Genomic DNA, 16,440 nt, shown 5'->3' with positions numbered 1-16,440 from the left:
ATACTTATGTAAATGTGATATTTCAGTTTTTTTCTTTTTAATAAATTTGCAAAACTTTCTAAAATCCTGTTTTCTCTTTGTCATTATGGGGTATTGAGTGTAGATTGATGAGGGAAAAAATGAATTTAAACGATTTCAGCATAAGGCTGCAACATAACAAAATGTGAGAAAAGTGAAGGGGTCTGAATACTTTCTGAATGCACTGTATATATATGTTCACACTATAATGATCTCCTCCAGTAGTAGGTCTGTCTGTCCAGCGTCCGTTCATGGTGGGGCTTCCTCCGTTAAGGGAGGGGCTTCAAAAACAAATTTCCACCATTTTGTTAGAACCACATAGCTCTGAGGCCTCTTTTGTTACGCTCATGCTTTCTCACTCTCACGGCAGTCATGTGCATCCAGGGCAGCATTGCTGATTGATGACCTGAGTGTCCCAAACTAATCAAGATGGTACTATCTCTGCCAGGTGGGTAGAGGTTCAAAAGCGAGGTTCGACTCGGTCGTTGGAATGTGGGATCAATTGGGGGGGGTGATGGGGTGATGTGGTGGAGATGATGCAGAGAAGGATGTTGGAAGTGTTGTGTGTGCAGGAGACCAGATGGAAAGGGGACAGGTCGAGGAGGTTGGTCGGAGGATACAAGATGTTGCACGCAGGTGGGGATAGAAAGAGTAATGGCATAGGTATAAACGTTTCGGACGAGATCGGCAAGCAGGTGGTCACAGTAGAAAGATGGTAGGGATGGATAGTCATGGTATGGGTGGTGGTATGGAGGCAAATGGTGTATTATGTCGGTACATGGGCCACAAACAGGAAGGTATAGGATGGAGAAGCAGGAATTCGGGGACGCACTGGAGAGGGTGATGGGAATGGTTGAGATGGAGGTGATTCTGTGCATTGCGGGGGGACATTAGCGCGCATGTCGGAGTAGCAGAGCTGGGTGAAGAAGTCTGTTGGTAAATTTGGTTGGGGGGAAAAAGGAATAGAGAGATGGTAAAGAGCTGGTGGAGCTGATTGCAAGGAATGGTATGGCCATTGCCGATTCATTCTTTCAAAAGTGGGAAAGCCACAAGATTACCTATAGGAGTGAACAACACAAAACATAACTGGATTTGGTGGTGGTAAGGAAGCGACAGCTGTGGAAGGATTGCAAGGCAGTGGCGGGAGAGCATGTTACCTCCCAGCGCAAGCCTGTGGTGTTTTTGTCGAGGATGAAGAAAAGGAGGGAGGTTAGGAGCAGGAGTCAGAAGGTTATTAGGTGGGGGAAGTGTCGAGGAAACGTCGCTGAAGAGTATAAGGAGAGGGTGGGGGCCAGGTATGAGCAACTTAGCGAAGAAGCAGAAGGTTTGGAGGAAGAGTGGGAGAAGTGCGGAGAGGCATTTAGGGGAATTTCAGAAGTGTTCTGTGGAAGAACGTCAGGAAAGGGTGCATCGTCAAGGGATATAAGCCAGATATGGTGGATGGACGAAGTAGCGAAGGCAGTTGGTCAAAAGGAGGTTTGGAAGAGGGTGGAGAAGATCAAGGATATAGGGAGGCAACTAATGCAGGGTTGCTGTACCTGTATGGGCAGAGGAAGAAAGCAGCAAGGAGAGCTGTGGTTAAGGTGAGGAATGATGTGGAAGAGGAGGTGTACAACAAGTTGGAGGAAGAGATCTGTAAATTGGCTTGTAACAGAAATGAAGATGGCAAGGACATCCCGGTGTGTACCCCGGTTTAGAATAGGTACACTGTATCCCTGCACATCGTAAGAGGCGACTAAGGGTTGGCGTCAGGAAGGGCATCTGGCCATAAAAACATTGCCTCAAACAGGGAACCATGATTGTCATGGGGCCCGCAAGGCTAACCCCTGCTCTAGCGGGGAAAATGGCCTTAAAACGATCATTCATTCAAGGACATGAAGGGACGGGCGGTGATTAAGGATGGAGGCGGTAGGCTCGTGACAGAGAAGGTATTGCATTGAAGGTGTGGGAAGGATATTTCAAACAGCAGTTGAACCAGGAAGGAAGCAATGGCGAGCTGGAGCTACCGAGTTATGTGGAGGAAAAAGTGGAGTTGGAGATCTTGGTAGAGAGAGTGTGGACAGCATTGAAAAGAATGAAAAAGGGAAGGGTGCCAGGCATTCATGAAGTATGTACAGAAATGATCATTGCAGCGGGAGAAGTCTGAGTCAGTTGGACGAAGAGGCTGATGAATGTATGTGTGAGAGGGTTCATTTCCGGAGGGGTGGAGGACACAGGGTTAATTGTGCTGATATGAAAGAGGAATGGTGATTAAGATGCAGGAAGTACAGGCGCAGTACGCTCCTGTGTCATGTCATGTCATGTCATGTCATGTCATGTCATAAAGATGCTGGAGAGGATTCTGGATGGGAGGATAAGGAAGTATATGGAGTTGGTGATCTGAAGAGCAACAGGGATTTAGAAAGGTAAGAGGGATGATGGATGGGATGTTCATGCTGAGACAGCCAGTGGAAAAGTGGTTAGAAGTGCAAGGTGGAAATCAATTATGTACTGCTGGCATGTACCTTTCGACCCCTTCGACCTTTGAAGACCCTTTGAGTCCCAGATGACCCAAAAGACCCTGAATACCCATATGATCCAAAAGACCCCAAAGAGAGGAAGAGATTTGTAAGTGCAAGGTGAAATGGCATTGGGATTTGTGGACCTCGAGAAGGCCTTGGAAGAGAGAGTGTGGACAGCATTGAAAAGAATGAAAAAGGGAAGGGTGCCAGGCATTCATGAAGTATGTACAGAAATGATCATTGCAGCGGGAGAAGTCTGAGCCAGTTGGACGAAGAGGCTGATGAATGTATGTGTGAGAGGGTTCATTTCCGGAGGGGTTCTTCAATACCTCGTAATCTGCACATTGGTCATTCGGTAAAGCCGAATAAATCTCTTGAGCTTTACCCAACAGAACACTTTGCACTAGTATGGACCAGTACTCCTCAGGCCAGTTTAACAGTCGAGCCACTTTCTCAAAGTGTGGAAAAAACTTGGCTACCTCCTTTTCATTGAAGGGTGGAACCAGCCTCACATGTCTGCCAACATCCCAGGTGTTCTGACTAGGTGTCGAACCAGTCGGCATGGATGGTACCTCTCCCCGTTCTTTCATTACATCCAGCTCCTTGAGTCTAATTTCCTGCTGAAGCGCCATTTCACGGTCCTTTAACTCCCTTTCGGCTTTTCTCTCCTCTGTTTTTTTTCTTTTCTTCTAACCTTTCCTGGAGTTCTCGTTCCACTCTCCTTTCCTCTGCTTGTTTCTCTTCTCTTCTCTCTTCTGCTTTCCTTTCCTCTGCTTTTAATCTTTCCTGGAGTTCTCGTTCCACTCTCCTTTCCTCTGCTTTTTTGTCTTATAAACTTTCCTGGAGTTCTCTTTCCTGTTCTGCTCTTTCCTTTTCTGCTTTCCTTTCCTCTGCTCTTTCCCAAAACATAACCTTTCCTGGAGTTCTCGTTCCGCTCTCCTTTCCTCTGCTTTTTTGTCTTCTAACCTTTCCTGGAGTTCTCTTTCCTGTTCTGCTCTTTCCTTTTCTGCTTTCCTTTCCTCTGCTCTTTCCCTTTCCTGGCTCTGTAATTGCATCTCCAGTTTCCGGAGCTCCACATTTTCTTGTTCTTCTGGTAACCAATCCCAGGCTACCTCTTCCCATGTTCCTAATCCCACCATAGATTGTATCACCACTGTCTGCATCTCTGCCTTCTTCATATTAGTTCGGACCTCCAAGCTAAAATGTTTGGCCAATTTCCAGAGGTCCGATTTTACTAATGCTCTGAACTGTGCTTCACTAGGGGTCACTGCAAACTTCTCTGCGTCAAACTCCATGGTGACTATTGTTAACACCTGCTAACCTTCACACAAGGAATGTAAAAAAAAAAAAAATTTGTTTTTGTTTTTTGGAAAAATTTAGGAATGTTGGAACAAGTTCCAAATTTGGGAATGTTAGGGAATTCTTTCCTGGACTAAATCTAGGGAATTTTATATCCCGGACGCAGACCCAATTTTGAGCCCACGAGTCAATTGGACGAGCCCCCAATTTCTGTTACGGGGTCCTCCCCTATCCCCTGGTCTCGGTAAACCTCCGAACCCCGAGAGGGTCCCCGGCAGAAAGATGTTATCCTTGGTTGAAATTAATCAATAATGAAACCACACCAAGGGTTATGAACAAACAATATATTAAAAGCACACAAAAAGCACCATACAACAATGGGGGCAGCTCAGACTCACGGCACCCCCAGGGACTGAAGCAGAGCCCTTCTCAATGTCTCAAGAACACAACGGTGCTCCCGGCGAAGAGGCATTGGCGATGAGGCGGGTAAGGAGATGTCGGTCAGGCGGGGACCGTCACGTGGTCCCAGTCAACCCCAATTGGCGGTGGAAAGAGGAATCCCAAGACGCTATCCAAACGTGCACCTACACCGTGCAGTCGCGAACCGCACCGTATTCTTCAAAGGCCGCTGTCGCGCACACACATCCTCGGCAAACCACCGGAGGGCGGGACCAACGGACGCGGCTAACCAAGGGTCCGCGAACGACGCGCGAGGTCCCCGAAATGGCGGTCGGTTCTTCCTCGGGCCGCAGCTTCTCGGCGAAGATTCTCCGGAATCTCCCACCGGTACCTGGCTTCGCAGGCTTTTCCACGACCCCAGCGATATCAACGATCGCACGAGATTCCTTTCCAGGCCTCAAAGTTCACTCTCCATGGACGCTCGACCACGCTGGGTCCGGAGCTTTTATAAAACGCCTCGTTTCACCTCTGCCTCCCGCGCTCTTCTCCTTCGCTCCACCTCTTCCGGTGCTCTATCCGATTTCCGGCATCATTTTTGTCATGAGTGCTTTTAAACCTTTTAACCACAATAACCCTTCCTGAGAACCAACAATAATAATAATACCTACAATAATTATGGTCGAATCCGTAACACATGCCAAAGTTACGGCATTACAGAACGACCTTGTTCAAGAGGGTTGCAAACCTTTTATTTCAGAGGGGTTTGTGTCACTGGATGGAGACTTAACGAACCAGAGACCTGTTAGGGTGTTGAGGGACGCAGGAGCACATCAATCTTTGATGCTTGAGGGCATTTTGCCATTGTCAGAGAAGACGGCAACTGGTGTTAGTGTTCTTTTACAGGGGGTTGGTGGCTATGTTAAAGCTCCACTTCATGTCATCCATTTGAAGTCTGATTTGGTGTCAGGACTGGTCACCGTAGGTTTACAAGCCACTCTTCCTGTTGAGGGAATCTCTTTTATTATCGGGAATTATTTGGCCGGTGGTCGAGTTTCTGGTAATCCAATGTTGGTTGAAAAGCCCAGTATGGAAAACAACACCGCACAGTTAGAGCAGGAGATTCCGGGTATCTTTCCATCCTGTGCAGTGACTCGTGCTATGGGTAGGAAGCGCTCTGAAGAGAAGGAGAAGGAAGGCGATGTGGATTTGGGTTCCTTAGAGGTATTGGAGGAAAATTCTGAAAGAGGTAATAGGAAAGGGAGTGACCACCTCCACACCCTCCCACTCCTTTCCCCCATGCCTCCCCTCTCTTCCCCCATGCCCCTTCTCCCTCCCCCCTCATTCCCTCCCCACTCCTCCCTCCCCACTCCTCCCTCCCCACTCCTCCCTCCCCACTCCTCCCTCCCCCCACCCCTCCTCCCACCCCTCCCCCCTCCCACCCCTCCCCCCTCCCATCCCTCACCCTCCCATCCCTCACCCTCCCATCCCTCACCCTCCCATCCCTCACCCTCCCATCCCTCACCCTCACCCTCCCCATCCCCTCCCTCCTCCCCTCCCCCCTCCCCCCTCCCCTCCCCCCTCCGGCCCTTTCTGCCCTCCCCCTCCCTTCCCCCCTCCCCCTCCCCCTCCCCTACCCTTCCCCTTCCCTTCTCCCTCCACCCTATGCTTGCTGTTGAACGAGCATGGGGGAAAGGGAGGGGGGAGGGGGGGGATGGGGAAGGGGTAGGGCAGAGAGGAAGGGGTAGGGGGGAAAGGGAGGGGCATGGGGGAAAGGGAGGGGGAGGGGGGAAGGGGAGGGGGGAGGGGGAAGGGTATGGGGAGGGGGGAAAGGGAGGGAGGGGGAGGAGGGAAGGGGGTGACATCAAGGAACTTAAGGAAAAGGTGGCATCTGGAACCAAAGAGGAAATGGAGTGTCCGTCGGAGACATCTGGGAGCGAGGTTGAGCAAACGGTGCTGGTCCGAAAGAGACTTGTTGAAGAACAACATGGAGATTCGGAGATCCGGAGTTTAATTGGTAAAGCCGTTAGAGGAAGAGGCTATGAAGATACCTGTTGGTTACTTCATGAAAGGGGAAATACTCATGAGAAAATGGAGACCACCGGAGGTGCCAGCAAACGATGAGTGGAAAGTTCATTACCAAATTGTGGTGCCACCACCGTACCGGAAGGAGATATTGAGTTTGGCGCATGAGACACCTTTGGCCGGGCACCTTGGAGTGAACATGACCTGTGACAGAATATTGGTACATTTTTTCTGGCCAGGATTGTGACGTGATGTATTGGATTTCTGTAAATCTTGCCATTCTTGCCAGCTGGTGGGAAAACCTAATCAGAAAGTCCCATCTGCACCTTTAAAACCAATTCCAGCTTTTGAAGAGCCATTCAGCCATGTCATTATTGACTGTGTAGGCCCTTTACCTAAAACTAAGGCTGGACAGTCAGTATATATATATATCTATCTATATATATATATATATATTGTTGCGAATATGGAATTTGGCCTCCATATCCGCTTGTAAATATTCCCCTATTTTCTCCAATACTCCCCAACTTTCCCCAATCCCCCATTCCCTAGTCCCATTGCATGTAAACAACAATCAGTAGAGCCGACCTTCCCCTTATTCCCCCATTAAATGTCGTGCCCAGGTCCACCGCACCACACGTAGACAACTTTCGGACATCTTCCTAGTTATTCTTAATCTATGTCAGTTAAGGCCTCGTTTCCATTAATTATGACTCTTCGTTGCACCAGAATGTGATTATATGGCATCAGTAGTGAGTTTAGGACCTTTCCCATACCTCCTCCCATCTTCTTCCCCAAACAACAACAATAACAACAACTACAACAACAATTACAACTACAACTACGACTACAACAACAGAGGGGCGGGGAGTGTGCGTCCTCACACCGGCTCGGTTACCCGCCATGACCATGCGCTCCACGGCGTTACCCCGAAGGGGCTGGCTGTCAGCTCCTCGTCAGGGGCGGAGCCAGTAACCCCCCCACGCACCCAATGAGAAGCAACGTGCCGATTCCATCTGGGGCGGCGCTAACGAGCCGAGGGCGTGTCACTCCCCGCCGGATATACGCGGCCCCGCGCCGGATGTGACGTCAGATGCGCCTCAGCTTGGGAGAGAAGCCACCGCCACCCCCAGCGCGACGATACCTCCCCGCATCTTTGGACCGGACCGGACCGTACTGTACCCTGCCCCGAGCCCAGGAGGACCTGGAGCCATCGATACCTGCCTTTCCTAGCCATCAAACCCCCGTGTGAGTCAGCCGTTGTCCCGTTTGTCTGTCGTCTGTCCGGGGTTAATATAAGAGTGTGTCTAAGTGCCTGTCTTTCTGTGATTATACTTCTAGCCCCTGTAATCTGACCTTTCCGTACGAATATAATCTCCTCCGGAGGTCTTGAGAATTGAAACCTTGGTGTCGTATTGTGTTATTGTAATCCAGCCGGGTGTCTTCTTTTTCTTATTGAGCCAGCATCGCGCGACTAGTCAACGTTCGGGCACAATCGGGTAACTTGTGCAGACGTGGTCATACCATAAAACCGCTCGGTAAATAACATCCAAGCCACGTCTGTAACAATTGGTTGTCAGGAGTTGGATTCGAACCTGGGACTAAATTTATTTAGCCCAAATTTTGGACACCAATTGTGTTAGTACGGTAACAATTGGTGTCGAGGAGTGGAATTCGAACCCGGGACTAAATTAGTTAGGCCCAAATTTTGGGAGGGAAAATCGAGCCGGAGCGCGTACGGCGCTCGACCGAATCGATTCGGAGCGCGTTTCCCGCGCGAAATTATAACGGCGAAATTTGAATTTGTTTTACGAAAATAAAAAATAAAAACCGAATTTTGAAAGTCGCGCTATGGCGGATCAAGACAGCTGGGGTCCGGTAAAGGAGAGTGAGGTAGGGTCGATCCAGGACCAAAATGAGGGACAGGAGGAGAGCGAAGCAGTGAGGGCGGCAGGTTCGCAAAATAGCGCCGTCACGCACGAAGAAGCGGGCGCGCAAAATGGCGCCTCGCTGATCACCGCGCCAGCGACCGTGGCAGCGCCCCCGATGGATTTGAACTCGTTTTGGATACAAATGAAGGCCCTTATGGCCCAGAATTGTGAGCAAATGAGGGCTGATAGAAAGCGATTGGGTGAGCGGTTGGGGAACCGGATGGATGCTCAGGGTGAGCGATTGGGAAACCAAATTGAAGAAATAACGAACCGAATGAGGGCTCGGAGTGAGCGATTGGAGGGCCAACTGGGGGTAATGAGGGACGAAGCGAGGGGTACCGGAGAGGGGTTAGACAACGGGATAAAGGAGGTGAAAAATGGGTTAATGGGGGTAGAAACCAAACTGGATGCTCACAGGGAGGAAATGGAGCAGATGAGGGTGGCATCTGGGCAGGAGATGCAAGTGATGGGAGAGCAGATCAGAAGAGGAGTGAGTGAGGAGGTCGGAGGAGTGCGCGAGGAGGTGAGGCACTGTAGGGAGCACATGGAGAAGGAGGTGAGAAAGGGGACTGTAAAGTTACAGGGGGGCATAGAGGTCCTGACGCAGGAGGTGGAGCAGCTGACGGTGGGACAGACGGAGTTAGTGGAGCAGGTTCAAAGGAACACTGCGGTATTAGGAGGGTTGAAAGCGACACGGAAAGAAGTGGAAGAGGGGGTGAGCGAAATTAAGAAGCGACGGAGAGGGGATAACAAAGAGATAAAAGAGGAGATAAAAGAATTGGTCCAAAGTCTGTGTTTGGATCGTGATGATGTGCTCATTAACCGGATGAGGGATTCGCAGGTGATGGAGGAGAAGCGAAGAGGAAGAGGACCCGGTGTAAGTGGTGACCAATATGGTCGTGCGTATGATGCGCCAGGTGATTTAAGAGGCTTGGGGGTCGAGATAGACCCGGGTGTTCGTGAGAGGCCGTTGGTGAAGTGTGCGACAGGTCTGGTGTGCGAAAATGGAGGTGTGCAAGAAAGTCCGACTCTGGGGTGTGTGAGGAAAAAGTGCGTGCCAAGGAGTGAGTGTGCTGGCGAGAGTGAGTCGGTCGTAGCGCGTGTGCGAGGGAGCACATGGAAGCGTGGTGTGGTAAGTGTTACAGAGGGTGTGACGGGAGAGTGTGCGCGAGAAAGGTGTGTGACGGACAGGTGCATGAGGAAAGAGTGCGCTGTCAAAAGTAAGGAAGAATGCACACCTGTGGTGAGTGTTACAGAGGGTGTGACGGGAGAGTGTGCGCAAGAGTGTGCGCGAGAAAGGTGTGTGACGGACAGGTGCATGAGGAAAGAGTGCGCTGTCAGAAGTAAGGAAGAGTGTCCACCTGTGGTGAGTGTTACAGAGGGTGTAACGGGAGAGTGTGCGCGAGAAAGGTGTGTGACGGGCAGGTGCACGAGGAAAGAGTGCGCTGTCAAGAGTAAGGGTGAGTGCGCTGTCAAGAATGGAGGTGAGAGTAGTGAGAGTGACAAGGAGAGTGAGTTTGTTGTGACAGGTGAGCGAGGATGTACACCTGGGATGGAAGGATGCACACCTGGAATGGTAGAGCGTGAGTGGGAATGCACGCTGGAATTGGTAGTGAGGCACGTGGTTGGGTGTGCGAATGAGGGCACACCTGTGATTGTCACAGAGGAGGTGACTGAGGAGGGGGCGCGAAGAGGTGTTTTGGTGAGGTGTGCGACCAACGAATGTGTGCCAAAGTGTTCGGTGGTCAGGTGTGTGACCAAGGCTGTGAGTGGAATGAGGGTACCTGGGTGTGTAAGGAAAGGTACGAGGAGCATGGGCACGGCTGGATGTGTGAGCAAGGAACGGGCTGCGGGGTGTAAGCGTCCAGGTGAAGCATCGACGTTAGACGGGGTAGAGTTTAGAACGACTTATAGCCGAATCGGGCCCTCGGTGCGTGCTGGGCCTCGCTTTGAACGGCCGCGTCCGTGCTCCACTAGGCGGAGCGGGCAGCCCGATAGGAAGGGTCGTTATGGCGACCACGTTTTGTTGAGACGTGCCGGCAGGTCGAGATCGGGACATTGGATGGCTCCACGCCGAGGTGATGCGTGGGATCTCGGCCCGGGTAAGCCCCCGTCCCTGCACCGAGTGCCGGACGCATCCAGCCGCTGGCACAGAACAACCCGCATTCATGGCTTGGCTTTACGAAGCCGGGCTTTGGACAGGGATTGGCGCACCGAGAGGTATTAGTGAGTCGACTGGGTGATGAGGTTAGTGTTTTGGACCCAAAATTAGAGAAAAACAAAATTTGATGATTGGCAAGGGATTGGCAGTAGTGATTGGCAGATGATGGGTAGTGATTGGCAAATTTTTAATTTGTTGAAATTTGATGTGCAAAATTGGTAGTGAGAGACCCCCGATGTGGTGGGATGGCATCCCTGCCACCCTTCCCCTGAGGGGGGGCAAATGCGCAATAGTTTATGGGGTGGCTATGACAACCGAGCCAGGGAGGGCTTGGATAATGATAGGGATCTAGAAGAGATTGACATTAGGTAACGTTAAGTTTAGTTAGTGACTGATACCTGTAGTGGGGACGCAGGTAGATTAGTGTGGATTATAATGACGTGGGAGCGCAATAGTTTAAAGGGACGACTGGGAAGCGCAAGTTCAGAGGGGAGTAGTTAGCTGAGATGATGCCGTGTGTGTGAGGATTGAACAGGTGTAATTGCACAGGTGTGCAACTGGACAGGTGTGATTGCACAGGTGTGCAACTGGACAGGTGTGATTGCACAGGTGTGCAACTGGACAGGTGTGTGGAGCAGTGTGTGAGTAATGAGTGTTGTGGATCAGCGCGAATGCGCTTGGGGAGAGAAGGGTGCAGGTGGCACCAGGTGTGAGAGCACAGGTGTGCAGGTACAGGTGTGTGGAGAGAGTTGGAGTGAGTGGTACGGAGTGGTGTGCATGGTGCGAAGGTGTGAATGGGGGAAGAGTGGACCCCTTTCACGAGTACCCGGGGCGGGTAGTGTAAGTGTTAGGTAGAGGGTACAGGTAAATTGTGGTTGGATATTGGCACTTGTGGTGCGGTTGCAGAATGGTGTTGTGAATGGGTGCATTAGTGTTGTGGAAATGGCTGGGCGTGTAGCCTGTTAGTGCGTGTAGTTGGTTGGGCACTCCACCACTGTGAGGATGTCGGCCAGGTGAGGCCGCAGGTGGGCTCTGGGATCCGGTGGTTGTGGGTGGGTGCCTGGGGATCCCGGGTGTGGATCGGGCGGCCCAGTGCCAGAGAGGGCACGGAGTGGGGAGAGCGCCAGAGGGCCTTCCCCAGGTAGATAGGTTGGGGTAAGGAGCAGGTAAGCTCTGAGGCAACTGCAGTGGTGGAGGTGTGCAGGTGGGTAGACCCACTGGGAGAGGTACACGCCACAGCCCAGAAATTGTGCGAGGGCACCGGGAGATGAATCGGGGGAGTGAGACCCCAAATTGAAGAGCACCACAGTTTGGCCAATGGGAATTGGTTTTTTAGAACCCATAGTGTAAGAGGGCCAATGGTTTGGCCGGAGAAAGACCCCGGGTAGTGTAAAGTTGTTAAAGTCATTTAGGAAATAGTTAGGATTGAAGAACCTGTCGCACCATACGCAGCCACTTACCTGTGGTGATGATGATGACTCCACACCTGTGTTTTCTTTGTTTTGTTGCAGGAGATGAATCGCTGTGTGGATTTGTGAGACGCATCACGACGTGGATGAGACATTGGGGTGATTCCATCTCTCCCTCCCTAGGAGGGACTGATGATGAATTGGTGATGGCAAATTTTGATGTTGAGTTGAAAATGGCAAATTTTGAGGAGAGTTGAAAATGGCAAATTTGATTGGTTAGGAGGGAGAGAAGACGAATTTGGTTTATGGGAGGAACGGGGAAGACAGTAGGGATGTTTGTTGATTTGTAAAGTAGATGTTTATGGGTAGTGTTGTGTTGTGTGGATACAGTAAGGGGTAAGGGAGGGGCCATGTAGGTTACCTGGTGGGGGGGGGGGCGTACGATAGGAACGTACCTGTCTCACCTGGTTCCCATGTGCCCCCAGTGTGCATCACCTTACATTGCGTGCACTTTTGCGCCCTTACCACCTTACTCACTTGTTTTCTTCTTTTGTCTCCACCTCCGAGGATCTGGCTTTGGGGTAGAGAGAGAGGAGAGAGAGGTGCTGGCTGCGCAGTTGTGGGCCTGCACTTTCGCTGTTTGCTGCCGGGATCGATACACCATATGGACCGCAATGTTTGTGGCCACCCACAATGGACCGCAGTTCGTTTGCGGCCAAGCACCACCCGGGGATGGACCTATGGATCAACGTGGCACCTATGCCATACAGGTGAACCACTAATAGTTAACACCACCAAGTGCACCACAAGAAGAGCAAGAGACACCTGCAGGGTTAGGGGTTGTCGAATTTATTTTTATTCCAATGAACAATGGTGACTGCACCGATTGGTGGTGGGGTGGTGCTGTTGATGCTCGGGAAGGGTGCTCTGCACGTTATTAAAGGCCGTCGGCCACAGAGCACTCGTGGGTTGGTGTATCGATGTTGGCAAGCGCGCTCTCTCTCTATGCATAACATCTGCATGTGTTCCTCCAAAACAGGGTCCTGGATCGTAGTGTAAATAGCAGCGTAGTCTTGTAAATAATGCTCCCTACCGGCTGTATGTTTAGTTTGAGGATTCTTTCCGGATTCGGTTATCCTGTGGGTGTGTTTCTGTGAGGAGAAGGGTGCAACGTCGCAGGGGGACATATTTACTCATTTGTGAATATCTGTAAAACTGTCGCACTCAGGGTAGAGTTAATAGTAGAGGGAACTACATTGCGTGCCACACTAAAGTAGGTAAAAATTTATCGGGTCGGGACGCCCCGAGGGTAGAGAAGGGTGCAATGTTGCGAATATGGAATTTGGCCTCCATATCCGCTTGTAAATATTCCCCTATTTTCTCCAATACTCCCCAACTTTCCCCAATCCCCCATTCCCTAGTCCCATTGCATGTAAACAACAATCAGTAGAGCCGACCTTCCCCTTATTCCCCCATTAAATGTCGTGCCCAGGTCCACCGCACCACACGTAGACAACTTCGGACATCTTCCTAGTTATTCTTAATCTATGTCAGTTAAGGCCTCGTTTCCATTAATTATGACTCTTCGTTGCACCAGAATGTGATTATATGGCATCAGTAGTGAGTTTAGGACCTTTCCCATACCTCCTCCCATCTTCTTCCCCAAACAACAACAATAACAACAACTACAACAACAATTACAACTACAACTACGACTACAACAACAGAGGGGCGGGGAGTGTGCGTCCTCACACCGGCTCGGTTACCCGCCATGACCATGCGCTCCACGGCGTTACCCCGAAGGGGCTGGCTGTCAGCTCCTCGTCAGGGGCGGAGCCAGTAACCCCCCCACGCACCCAATGAGAAGCAACGTGCCGATTCCATCTGGGGCGGCGCTAACGAGCCGAGGGCGTGTCACTCCCCGCCTGATATACGCGGCCCCGCGCCGGATGTGACGTCAGATGCGCCTCAGCTTGGGAGAGAAGCCACCGCCACCCCCAGCGCGACGATACCTCCCCGCATCTTTGGACCGGACCGGACCGTACTGTACCCTGCCCCGAGCCCAGGAGGACCTGGAGCCATCGATACCTGCCTTTCCTAGCCATCAAACCCCCGTGTGAGTCAGCCGTTGTCCCGTTTGTCTGTCGTCTGTCCGGGTTAATATAAGAGTGTGTCTAAGTGCCTGTCTTTCTGTGATTATACTTCTAGCCCCTGTAATCTGACCTTTCCGTACGAATATAATCTCCTCCGGAGGTCTTGAGAATTGAAACCTTGGTGTCGTATTGTGTTATTGTAATCCAGCCGGGTGTCTTCTTTTTCTTATTGAGCCAGCATCGCGCGACTAGTCAACGTTCGGGCACAATCGGGTAACTTGTGCAGACGTGGTCATACCATAAAACCGCTCGGTAAATAACATCCAAGCCACGTCTGTAACAATATATATATATATATATAATATATATATATATATAAATATATATATATATATATATATATATATATATACATATATATATATCAGTAAAGTATGTTTGTTTGTTTGTCCTCTTATAACTCGAGAACGACATCGCAGAGAAAAACCAAAGGCATATTCGGAATCAGTACGTCTCAGAGCAACTATAGCACACCTTAATTTTAAAATACTTCGGGTTTAAAATTAGCGTATTAGCGCAGAAGCGCTAGCAGAAGAGGGAGGGAATCGAAGGGAGGAGCGCAGCGCTCCCTCTAGCGCTTCGCAGCGCCAGCGCTTCTGTTAGCGTAATTAGCATATTTCGGAACGTTAATTTTTCAACTTCATTATTCGGAATCAGTACGTCCCAGAGAAACTTCGTAATGTTAATTTTTCAGCTTCATCCGATTGACATGGGACCAACGGCATGGGACAGAGAGTGAAACATACATGCTACATTTATTTGACGACAATGAGTTCCGACTTCCGGGTTCGTGCCGCCAACACTGTTCGGCGCCTCTTGCGGCACACAGGGAATTACCAGTGAACTGGTACTCAATTTGCCGACCTCGGTAGGATGACAGGCTGAGTCAACCCCCTGGTGTTAAGGGGGAGGAGGAGGGGAGGAGGGGAGGGGGAAGAGGAGGGGAGGGGAGGGGGAGGGGCCCTTCTTCCCCCGGGCACCCCCACACCCTCCCCTCCCCCCTTCCCCCCTTCCCCTCTCCCCCCTGCCACCTCCCCCTCCCCCCCTCCCCCCTCCCCCTCCCCCCTCCCACCTCCCACCTCCCCCCTTCCCTCCTTCCCCCTCCCCCCTCCCCCACCCCCTCCCCTCCCCCCTCCCCCTCCCCTCCCCCCTCCCCCTCCCCTTCCCTCCCCCTCTCCCCCCCTCCCCCCTCCCCCCTTCCCCCCTTCCTCTCCCCTCCTCCCCCTTCCCCTCCCCCTCCCCTCCCCCAACCCCTCCCCCCTCCCCCTAACCCCTCCCCCCTTCCCCTCCCCCCTCCCCCCCCTTCCCCTCCCCCCCCTTCCCCTCCCCCCTCCCCCCTTCCCCTCCCCCCCTTCCCCCTCCCCCCTTCCCCCTCCCCCATTCCCCCTCCCCTCTTCCCCCTCCCCCCTGTTCCCCTCCCCTCCTCTTCCCCTTCCCCTCCCTCCTCCCCCTCCCCTCCTCCTCCCCCACCCGGCAATGCCGAGTACTTCTGCTAGTATATATATATATACTGAAACGCAAAAGAAACTTACCACCTTTGAAACCTTTAAATATCAACAATAACACTGCGTGTAGTAAATGTGTGAACTTATTTGTGGACAATAGTGTCCTCACTGTCAGACAAAACGGTCACGGATGGTCACTTGAACCTTCAATGGTCACTTCATAGCACAGCTGTTGAACAGCCGTTTTGACTGTCAGTGATTAGCCAAGGGGTACGGGTTGATTTTAATGAGCTGCACGTGATGTCTTGATATTGGCTTTAAAAAGGCCAGTGCAAAATGGGCATTTTGACCGAAAAATTTGGCCATTTTGACCAACTTCAAAAAGACCGAAAACGCAAAAGAAACTACCACCTTTGAAACCTTTAAATATCAACAATAACACTGCGTGTAGTAAATGTGTGAACTTATTTGTGGACAATTGTGTCCTCACTGTCAGACAAAACGGTCACGGATGGTCACTTGAACCTTCAATGGTCACTTCATAGCACAGCTGTTGAACAGCCGTTTTGACTGTCAGTGATTAGCCAAGGGGTATGGGATGATTTAAATGAGCTGCACGTGATGTCTTGATATTGGCTTTAAAAAGGCCAGTGCAAAATGGGCATTTTGACTGAAAAATTTGACCATTTTGACCAACTTCAAAAAGACCGAAAACGCAAAAGAAACTTATCACTTGTTTGAAATGTAATAAAATTGTAACAGTTCAAAATAAAACAAACCAACAATTGCTAATTGAAACATTGGCATTTTATTGATGACATGTCAAGTTTTTGACCAAGATACACCATCTCATCAGTTTGTTCTACAGTACAGAACAGCACAGGGTGCAATGTCAGTCCCCTTTCAATAGCGTGTGTGGCCACCATTGTTTTGGATACAGGCAATGGATCGTCGGCGTATACTGCCTACCAGTCTTTGGATGGATTGCTGCTGGATTCTGTCCCACTCAGTCCTCAATGTCTGAAGCAGCTCTGCCCGTGTCCTGGCCCTGCCAACTACATGTCTCCCAAGCTCATCCCACAGGTGCTCTATGGGATTCAGG

At 50.9% G+C, this 16,440-nt stretch overlaps 1 protein-coding gene across 1 annotated transcript in view; it reads left to right on the top strand.

Annotated features, from left to right (window-relative positions):
- Positions 1-16,440, top strand: part of PTEN (phosphatase and tensin homolog) — a 37,700-nt gene that overhangs the window by 14,015 nt on the left and 7,245 nt on the right. The window lies entirely within an intron of this gene.

This window comes from Myxine glutinosa, chromosome 8, assembly GCF_964187855.1.
Source record: "Myxine glutinosa chromosome 8, kmMyxGlut1.1, whole genome shotgun sequence".
Lineage (NCBI taxonomy): Eukaryota > Metazoa > Chordata > Myxini > Myxiniformes > Myxinidae > Myxine > Myxine glutinosa.
Note: the sequence above shows the minus strand (reverse complement) of the source record. Positions and strands in the feature narration are given on the sequence as shown.